Source organism: Narcine bancroftii, chromosome 3 (assembly GCF_036971445.1).
Source record: "Narcine bancroftii isolate sNarBan1 chromosome 3, sNarBan1.hap1, whole genome shotgun sequence".
Taxonomy (NCBI): Eukaryota; Metazoa; Chordata; class Chondrichthyes; order Torpediniformes; family Narcinidae; genus Narcine; species Narcine bancroftii.
In genome coordinates this window covers 280,620,448-280,629,004 of record NC_091471.1, presented here as the reverse complement: position 1 = coordinate 280,629,004, position 8,557 = coordinate 280,620,448, and the positions used below count along the sequence as shown (strand labels likewise).

General features: G+C 45.8%; 1 pseudogene; it reads left to right on the top strand.

Moving 5' to 3' along the window:
- The first annotated feature begins 550 nt into the window (after positions 1-550).
- Positions 551-8,294, top strand: LOC138756830 (phosphoserine aminotransferase-like; annotated as a pseudogene).
- The last annotated feature ends 263 nt before the right edge of the window (positions 8,295-8,557 follow it).

Genomic DNA, 8,557 nt, shown 5'->3' with positions numbered 1-8,557 from the left:
AGTGAAATACTGGATCTCCTATTAGGGAACGAGACAGGACAGGTGACAGAAGTATGTGTAGGGGAACATTTTGAGTCCAGTGATTATAATGCCATTAATTTCAAGTTAATTATGGAGAAGGATAGGTCTGGGCCTTGGATTGAGATTCTAAATTGGAGAAAGGCCAGTTTTGAGGAATTGAAACGGATGAAAAAAAAAATTTAAGATCTCCTCCATCCATTTTGGCTTCTTACAAAGCCAACCACTCTGATCTTCAAGAGGGCCCAATTTTGTCCCTTACTATCCTTTTGCTCTTAATATACCTGCAGAAACCCTTAGGATTCTCCTTCACATTGTCTGCCAAAGCGACCTCATATCCTCTTTCAGGCCTTCCTGACTTTTTTCTTTCTAAAATCGGTTTTCAAATGATGGAGGCCTAGAATAAAAAGGCCAAGACAGCACGAGAAAAAGTAACATAAGAAAAAAAGCAAGTCTTAAAGGAGACAAATTTAATTGAAACATTGTTTTCTGAGTTGTTCAAACAATTTGAGAAATAAAAAGAAGTTCAGGAATGGGCGTGTTGGATTCAGGACCGTCACCAGCTGGAAGGTTGACAGATGCTTCCAACCCACAAACTTTGGAACATTGGCATCTGCACAACGGCATCATTTTGCTGATGCGTGTGAGGATGTTTACTGCATAATAACCACGGTCAGAAAATGAGCAAGCATTAAGAAGAATTACCCAGAGCCAATTCACATTGTTAACACCTATGGTGGGTGCAGATGCATCGAGGCTGCACCTTATTAATTCCCTTGTGGTAAGGGCAGAAAAATTATGGGTTGAAGAAGAAAGGATGAGAGATGTTCTCAAGGTACTTTGGTACAATGCATCCATGTGATAGTACAGATTCTATCACCAATGTGTATATGTACAGATGGTAGTGTAGGATGACTGTGATTGGCTGAGAGCATAGCCACGCCTACTGGCAGGTCTTAAAGGGTTCCTCCTAGCCAGACCAGGTCATTCTGGACTGGTCGACCTACATGTGATACACTCCAGTCTTTTAGTTAATAAAAGCCTTGGTTTAGATCAACAAGTCTTTGGTTCTTTCGTCGCACTACAATCCAGATTCCAGAATATTCAGAGATTGCAGAAGGAAGAGGGTATTCAATGTCTTTTCAATGGAAGTAGAGTTGAGGACAGTGACAACATCCTGGATAAATGGACGCTTACATTTACTCAATCCCTAACCCAATTTTTCAAAGCAGAAATGGAAGCATACAGACTCGACATTGTGCTGCCCAGTCTAGTCAGATTTGTAGACATGTTCGCCAACTGGTATGGGCGAACGAATCGTAGAAGATCAAAGGTGAAAATGGAACTGAGAATTGGGAAAGAGCTTTTGGAAACTTTGCTGTTTTATAGGACATGTGCCAGCTTATGGCATTTATCACTGGACTCGTGTACCAGACATAAGGTACTTGGTTGATCCATCCTCTGGAGAAAATAAGGATACACTACCTCGTGCTCCCACAAGTAAGGGAATCTGTTATTGGTAAACGTATTGAGGCAGCAGTCGCCCAAATGCAGAGAGTTATTGAACTTGGAAGAGTGATCCGAGACAGAAAGACCCTTCCTGTTAAGTGCCCTTTGAAAGAAGTTGTGATTATTCACCAGGATGCAGAAGCTCAGAAAAAGAGCTGTTCAATTACCGAGGGCTTGGAATTAGTGTTCTGGAAATGAGCCATAGATCAGCAGACTTCATCAAAATTGTCAACACTGCAGAAAATGACCTGCAAGAACTACTATAAATTCATGAAAACATAAAGTGATCTTTTTCCAGGGTGTTGGAGCCGGACAGTTTAGTGCTGCTGTAGCAACGTGCCACGCACAGTGCTGAAATAACGACGATGTGTACAGTTTAGAGTCATACTCAGGAAAGCTTTATTTGGGTCTGCAGGCCTGACTTTACATGCGCTTCCGTTTCTGCCATTGCTGGCAGATATGATGTCACCGGCATATACCAAGGGTTTTTCCTGCACGTGGGCTTCCTCTCCTCGATGAAGGAAACCTCGCACTTTGGGAGCGGGCCCCTTTGCCAATGCGCGACTGCCATTCTGGGAGCCGGTTCGTGTGCCCAGTGAGTGGGCCACCACACTGTACCTTTAAATCTTGTTGAATTAAAAGAAGAGAGGATTATGTGGTTACTGGAGCCTGGTCTGCCAGAGAAGCAGAGAAGTATGAGGTGAATATTGTGCACCGATAGATTGATGCTTACAGAACTACTCCTAATCCGAGCAATTGGAACTTGAACTCAAACACCTCTTACGTTTACCGTTGTGCCAACGAGACTGTTCATGGTGAGGAATTCCCCTTTATCCCAGACATAAAGGGAACTGTGCTGGTCTGTGACATGTCCTCAAGTTTTCATTCAAATCCAGTGGATGTAATCAAATTTAGTTTGATTTTTGCTGGTGCTCAGAAAAATATTGGATGGGCTGGGGTGATTGTGGTAATAATCGGAGAGGATCTTCTGGGACATGCACTGAAAGAATGTCCAGTCATTTTGGACTATAAAGTGCAAGGGAGTTGCAGTTCTCTGTACAACACTCCAATCCACATTATAGGATTGCTCTTGCAATGGATCAAAATTTTTGAGAGGTGCTGAAGGAATGGGCCAGAACTGGTGCTGTGAAATCAAAGCTGATTTATGATGCAATTGATGAATCAAATGGATTCGATGTGTGCCTCAACCTGCAGAAGCACAATGAATATTCCAATACACATTGGGAATGTAAATGGGGCCAGCCTTCTTGAGACAGAGCTTCTTAACAAAACTGATAAAAATAACATGATATCGTTAAGGGGCCACAGGTCTCCCGGTGGAATTCGAAATTCCTTGTATAATGCTGTGACAGTAGAAGAAACCCCCGTAAATTGCTGACTTTACTTGGTTTTTTTTGGACCTTGCCCACAACACAGCCTACAGACTGCTCCAGAGTGGTGGTAAAGGTTGATCCTTTCAAGGCTATGTGCTGGTAACCTCCGGCCTTATGAAGAAAGAAGATCTACGTAATATTGTAATTTACTGTATTTGATTGTCATTTATAATATGCATCAGTATTTGAGCCATAATAATTAACAGCTGTTGTAAGAGCCAAAGGCTCGTTGTTTATCATTGTTGGTTTGGCTGCGGGTGTCAGCGGCGTCCCGGGGTCCGGACGCTGCCTGAATTCTGTTTGTTCTGGTGCACTCGTGCAGGGATTTCAGGGTTGGCAGTTAGTTAATGACTGGAGGGCGGGATACACAGTGGGTGAGTGAGGCTCCAATATTTTCTGTTGAACGTAACCAAGGAGATTGATCGTCACACATTACCATTACCAAGTTCAAGAACGCTACCACAGATAGTACTCGTCATTTTGTGTTAATTAATAAACCATTTAAAATTCATCTGGACTTCGTTAAAGAGCCCACTTATCCTCCAAGTGGTTTTTTTTAATGGATAGTAGTCGCTACTATTGGTGAGGCCAAATTTGAAGTATTATGTGCAGTTTTGGTCACCTAACTACAGGACAGATATCAATAAGATGGAAAGATTTGCAGAGAAGATTGGTAGAATGTTGCCCAGACTTCAGGAACTGAGTTACAGGGAAAGGTTAAAGGTTGGGACTTTGTTCCCTGGAGCTAAAATGAGGAGAGATTTGAAAGAGGTATTTCAAATTATGAGGGGGTTAGACAGAATAGATGTTGGTAGGCTTTTTCTACTGAGGGGAGATGAGATACAAATCAGAGGACATGGGCTAAGAATGAAAGGGGAAGGGTTGAGGGGGGACTTCTTCACACAGAGAGTGGTGTGGAATGAACTTCCAGCTGAAATGGTAAATGCAGGATCAATTATAACATAAGAAGAATTTGGACAGGTACATGGATGGGAGAGGTATGGAGGGCTATGGACTGGGTGCAGATTAGTGGGATTAGGTAAATAAAATGTTTTGGCACAGACTAGAAGGGCCAAGGAGGCCTGTTTCTGTGCTGAAATGTTCTATGGCTCTAGTGGAGAGTAGACAGGTGTGTATTGGGGGAGTGGGTGGGTGTGTACTGGGTGGAATGGGTGCATGTGTACAGTGGTGTACGTGGGCATATAGAGGGGGAGTGGGTGTGTGGGTGTGCAATGGCGGGCGTGGGTGGGTGTGTACTGGTGAGTGGGTGGGTATGTTGCAGGGAAGAAATGGGTGTGTAGTGGGGAGTGGTGGGTGTAAAATGTGCAAAAAGTGGGTACGTATTGGGGATAGGTGGGTGTCTAGTGAGGAGTGGGTGGGAACGCTGTGGTAAAGAGTGAGTAGGCATGTAGTGGGGAGTGGGTGGGGTTGTTGTAGAGGAGTGGGTGTGTGTTTAGTGTGGGAGAAGAGGGAGGGTGTGTAGTGGCAATTGGGTGGATTTGAGTGAGGGAGTGGGTGGGCGAGTATTGGAGCATGGGTGGGTGTGTATTAGGGAGTGTATGCTTCTAAAGTAGGAGTGGGTGGGTGTGTGGAGGGGTATGTGTGGGTGTGTAGTGGAGAGTGTGTGGGTGTGTGCGGTGAGTATGTGGGGAATAGGTGGATCTGTAGTGGGTGGAATGTGTGGGTGCATAGTGGGTAGTGGGTGGGTGTGACGTGAGAGAGTGGGTGGGTGTGTAGTGGGGGAGTAGATGGGTGTGTAGTGCGGGAGTGGATAGGTATGCAGTGGTGAGTGGGTGGATATGTAGTGGGGGAGTAGATGGGTGTGTAGTGCGGGAGTGGATAGGAATGCAGTGGTGAGTGGGTGGATGTGTAGTGGGGCAGTGGATGGGTGTATTGTGGAGTTGATGGGTGTGTAGTGGGGTGGGTGGGGGTGTAGTGGAGGAGTGGGTGGGTGTGTAGTGGGGAGTGGGTGGGAGTGCATTAGGCAATGGGTGGGTGTGTAGGGGGAGTGGGTAAATATATAGTGTGGATTGGGTGGATGTGTTATGGGGAGAGGATGGGTGTGCAGTGGATGGACTGCGTGGGTGTGTAATGTGGAGTAGGTGGGTGGGTAGGAGAGAGTGGGTGGATGAGTAATGGGGCAGAAGATGGGTAACAAGTGGGGAGTGGGCAGGTTTGTAGGGGTGAGTGGGTGGATGTGTAATGAGGGAGTGGTTGCTTGTAAAGTGGGGGAGTGCATGGACGTGTAGTGGGGGAGTAGGTTGGTTTGTAAAGGAGAGTGGGTAGGGATAGGTAGTGGGGGAAATGGGTGGGTATGTCATTGTACAGTTGGTGGGTGTGCAGAGGGAGAGGGTGTGCGTGTAGTGGGGAATGGGGGACTGGGTGTGTGATGGGTGGAGTTGTTTGGTGTGTAGTGGAAGGAGTGGGTGTTGTTAATAGCCCAGAGGACCCCAAAACACAGCAGCAATAGAATTTCACAAAGACAAATGGTTAATTAAACAAAGGTTAATTGTAATTATCTTTAAACATGAAAACAGGATCAAACTATAACTTATTACTATTAACTTAACCCCCTTCTAATTCTAAAGTGCATGTTTATGTAATGTGCGTGTGTAAGTTCAGAAAAGTTCTTTAATTCACAGTCCAATCTCAATTCTCATTCCTCCAAGTTCACTGGCTGCAGGCAATTCTTATACTGTCCACTGAATTCAACATTTATGAATTCACCAGGCTTTGGTGTTTGAAAGGTAAATGGTTACCACTCAGGAAGGTTCTTGTTGGTTTTCAGGGAGAGATTTATTGCTTGTTGGACACAAACTGTTTCCTTCTGATCAGCCACTTTAGTGTCTTGCCCAAGAAACTTCCTCCATCAAGGTTTTCTACATGATAGCCTCTTTCTTTCAGGTCACCACAGAGAACCTTTTTGTTTCCTTTATTTCAAGTGAAACATTATACACCCAGCCATCTCCTCATGTATGGACCACAAGGGCTTTGACCAGGCTGAACTAAGAACTCACAACCCATCTTCAAAATGGGGTTTTCCCACAAGCTTGCCAATTTGTCATGTTCCAATTCCAGATGCTACTGCTGAACTGTAGAATTGAATTCTCTCTCTCTCTCTCTCTCTCTCTCTCTCTCTCTCTCACTCTCTCTCCCCCCCTCTCTCTCTCTCTGCCTCTCTCACTCACTCTCTCAGAGAAAAGCCTGTTTGAATCTCTCTGCTTGCAAAACCATATAACCCTCTTAGAACAGCAAACTGCATTCAGACAGACTGCAGCACCGGACCTAATCTTCAAGTCCATTCACCTGTTGCATTCCAAAACAATAATCCACAGCATGTCTAATTAACACCTACTTGTGAAGTCTCTATAGGTACTCTTCAAAGTTTTTGCAAAGGCACTCAGAGCCTGGACTGTCCGGTTTGAGCAAAGCTCTGGGATTTTAAATGAGATCTGCTTTGAAGTGTTTGTATGTGACCTAACTAAAAAACCAGCCACAATATATCTCTTTCAAAACATATCTATATACAATATAAAATATAACATAATTCATCACAGTGTGCAATTGGGGGTGTTGATGGGTGTGTAGTGGTGAGGGGGCCGCTGCAAAGGTAGCTGTCAAGGTTGCAGTGGGGGAGGGGGAAGGTGTGTATTGGCTAAAGAGGGTAGGTATGTAGTGGGGAGCGGGTGGTGTGTATTGGGTAAAAGGGTAGATATGTAGTGGGGGAGTAGGTGGGTGAGTATTGGGTAGAGAGGGTAGGTATGTTTGGAGGAGTGGGTGGATATGTATTGGGTAGAGAGGATAGGCATGTAGTGGCAGAGTCTGTGGATGTGTATTGGGAGGGAGAGGGGAGGTATGTAGTGGGGATGTGGGTGGGTGTGTATTGGGTAGAGAGGGTGGGTATATAGTGGGGGAGTAGATGGGTGTGTATTGGGTAGAGAGGGTAGGTATGTTTGGCGAGTGGGTGGTTGTGTATTGGGTAGAGAGGGTAGGTATGTAGTAGGGAAGTAGGTGGGTGTGTTTTGGGTAAAGAGGGTATGTCATACGGCAGTGTTTGAGTGTGTATTGGGTAGAGAAGGTAGGTATATAGTTGTGGAGTGAGTGGGTGTGTATTGGGTAGAGAGGATAGGTATGTTTGGGGGAGTGGGTGGGTGTGTATTGCGTAGAGAGGATAGGCATGTAGTGGCAGAGTGTGTGGGTGTGTATTGAGAGGGAGAGGGGAGGTATGTCATGGGGGAGTGGGTGGGTGTGTATTGGGTAGAGAGGGTAGGTATGTCGTGGGGGAGTGGGTGGGTGTGTATTGGGTAGAGAGGGTAGGTATGTCATGGGGGAGTGGGTGGGTGTGTATTGCGTAGAGAGGGTAGGTTTGTCGTGGAGGAGTGGGTTGGTGTGTATTGCGTAGAGAGGGTAGGTATATCGTGGGGGAGTGGGTGGGTGTGTATTGGTAGAAAGGATAGGTATGTCATGGGGGAGTGGGTAGGTATGTCATGGGGGAGTGGGTGTGTATTGGGTAGAGAGGGTAAGTATGTCGTGGGGAAGTGGGTGGGTGTGTATTGGGTAGAGAGGGTAGATATGTCGTGGGGGAGTGGGTGGGTGTGTATTGGGTAGAGAGGGTAGGTATGTCGTGGGGGAGTGGGTGGGTGTGTATTGGGTAGAGAGGGTAGATATGTCGTGGGGGAGTGGGTGTGTATTGGGTAGAGAGGGTAGGTATGTCGTGGGGGAGTGGGTGTGTATTGGGTAGAGAGGGTAGGTATGTCATGGGGGAGTGGGTGGATGTGTATTGGATAGAGAGGGTAGGTATGTTGTGGGGGAGTGGGTTGGTGTGTGTTATGCGGTGTGTGTGTGGAATGTAGAATCAGAATCAGGATTTATTATCATGAACAAATCATGAAATGTAGTGTTTTGCGGCAGCCTCATAACTGTACATTCATTTTATGCCATCTTACTACATCACTGTAAGAAAAGATAATAATAATTACAGTGCACAAGAAGTAAGGTTTCATAAAACTATTGATTATTCTGGAATCTGATGGCAGTGGGGAAAATACTGTCCTTCTGCCACTGAGTGCTTCTTTAGGCTCCTGTACCTTTTCCCCTGATGGTAGCAGAGTGAAGAGGGGATGGCCTGGGTGATGGGGGTCTTTGAGGATAGAGACTGTTTTTTTTTAAGACACCACCTTTTGTAGATGTCCTCGATGGAGTGGTCTGGTGCCTGTGATTTCGCAGGCGAGTTAATAACCCTCTGGAGTTTATTTGTCCTGACATTTGGTGCCTCCATACCAGGCAGTGATGCAACCAGCCAGAATGCTCTCCATGGTTCATCATGGAGACATACTGAACTGCCTCAAACACCTCACCACGTATAGCTGCTAGCGAGCCTTCTTTGTGATTGCATCAACATGAAGACTCCAGGACATCCTCAGAGATGTTGACACCCAGGAATTTGAAGTTCTTGACCCTCTCCACAATTGAGCCCTTGATGAGGATTGGGTCAAGTTCCCTGATATAAGTCCACAGTCATCTCCTTGGTTTTGCTGATGAGCGCACAGTGGGCTAAGCACGCATCCTTGGGATGTGCCTGTGTTGATGATCAGTGAGGAGGAGACGTTATTTCCAATTCATACTGACTGTGGTCT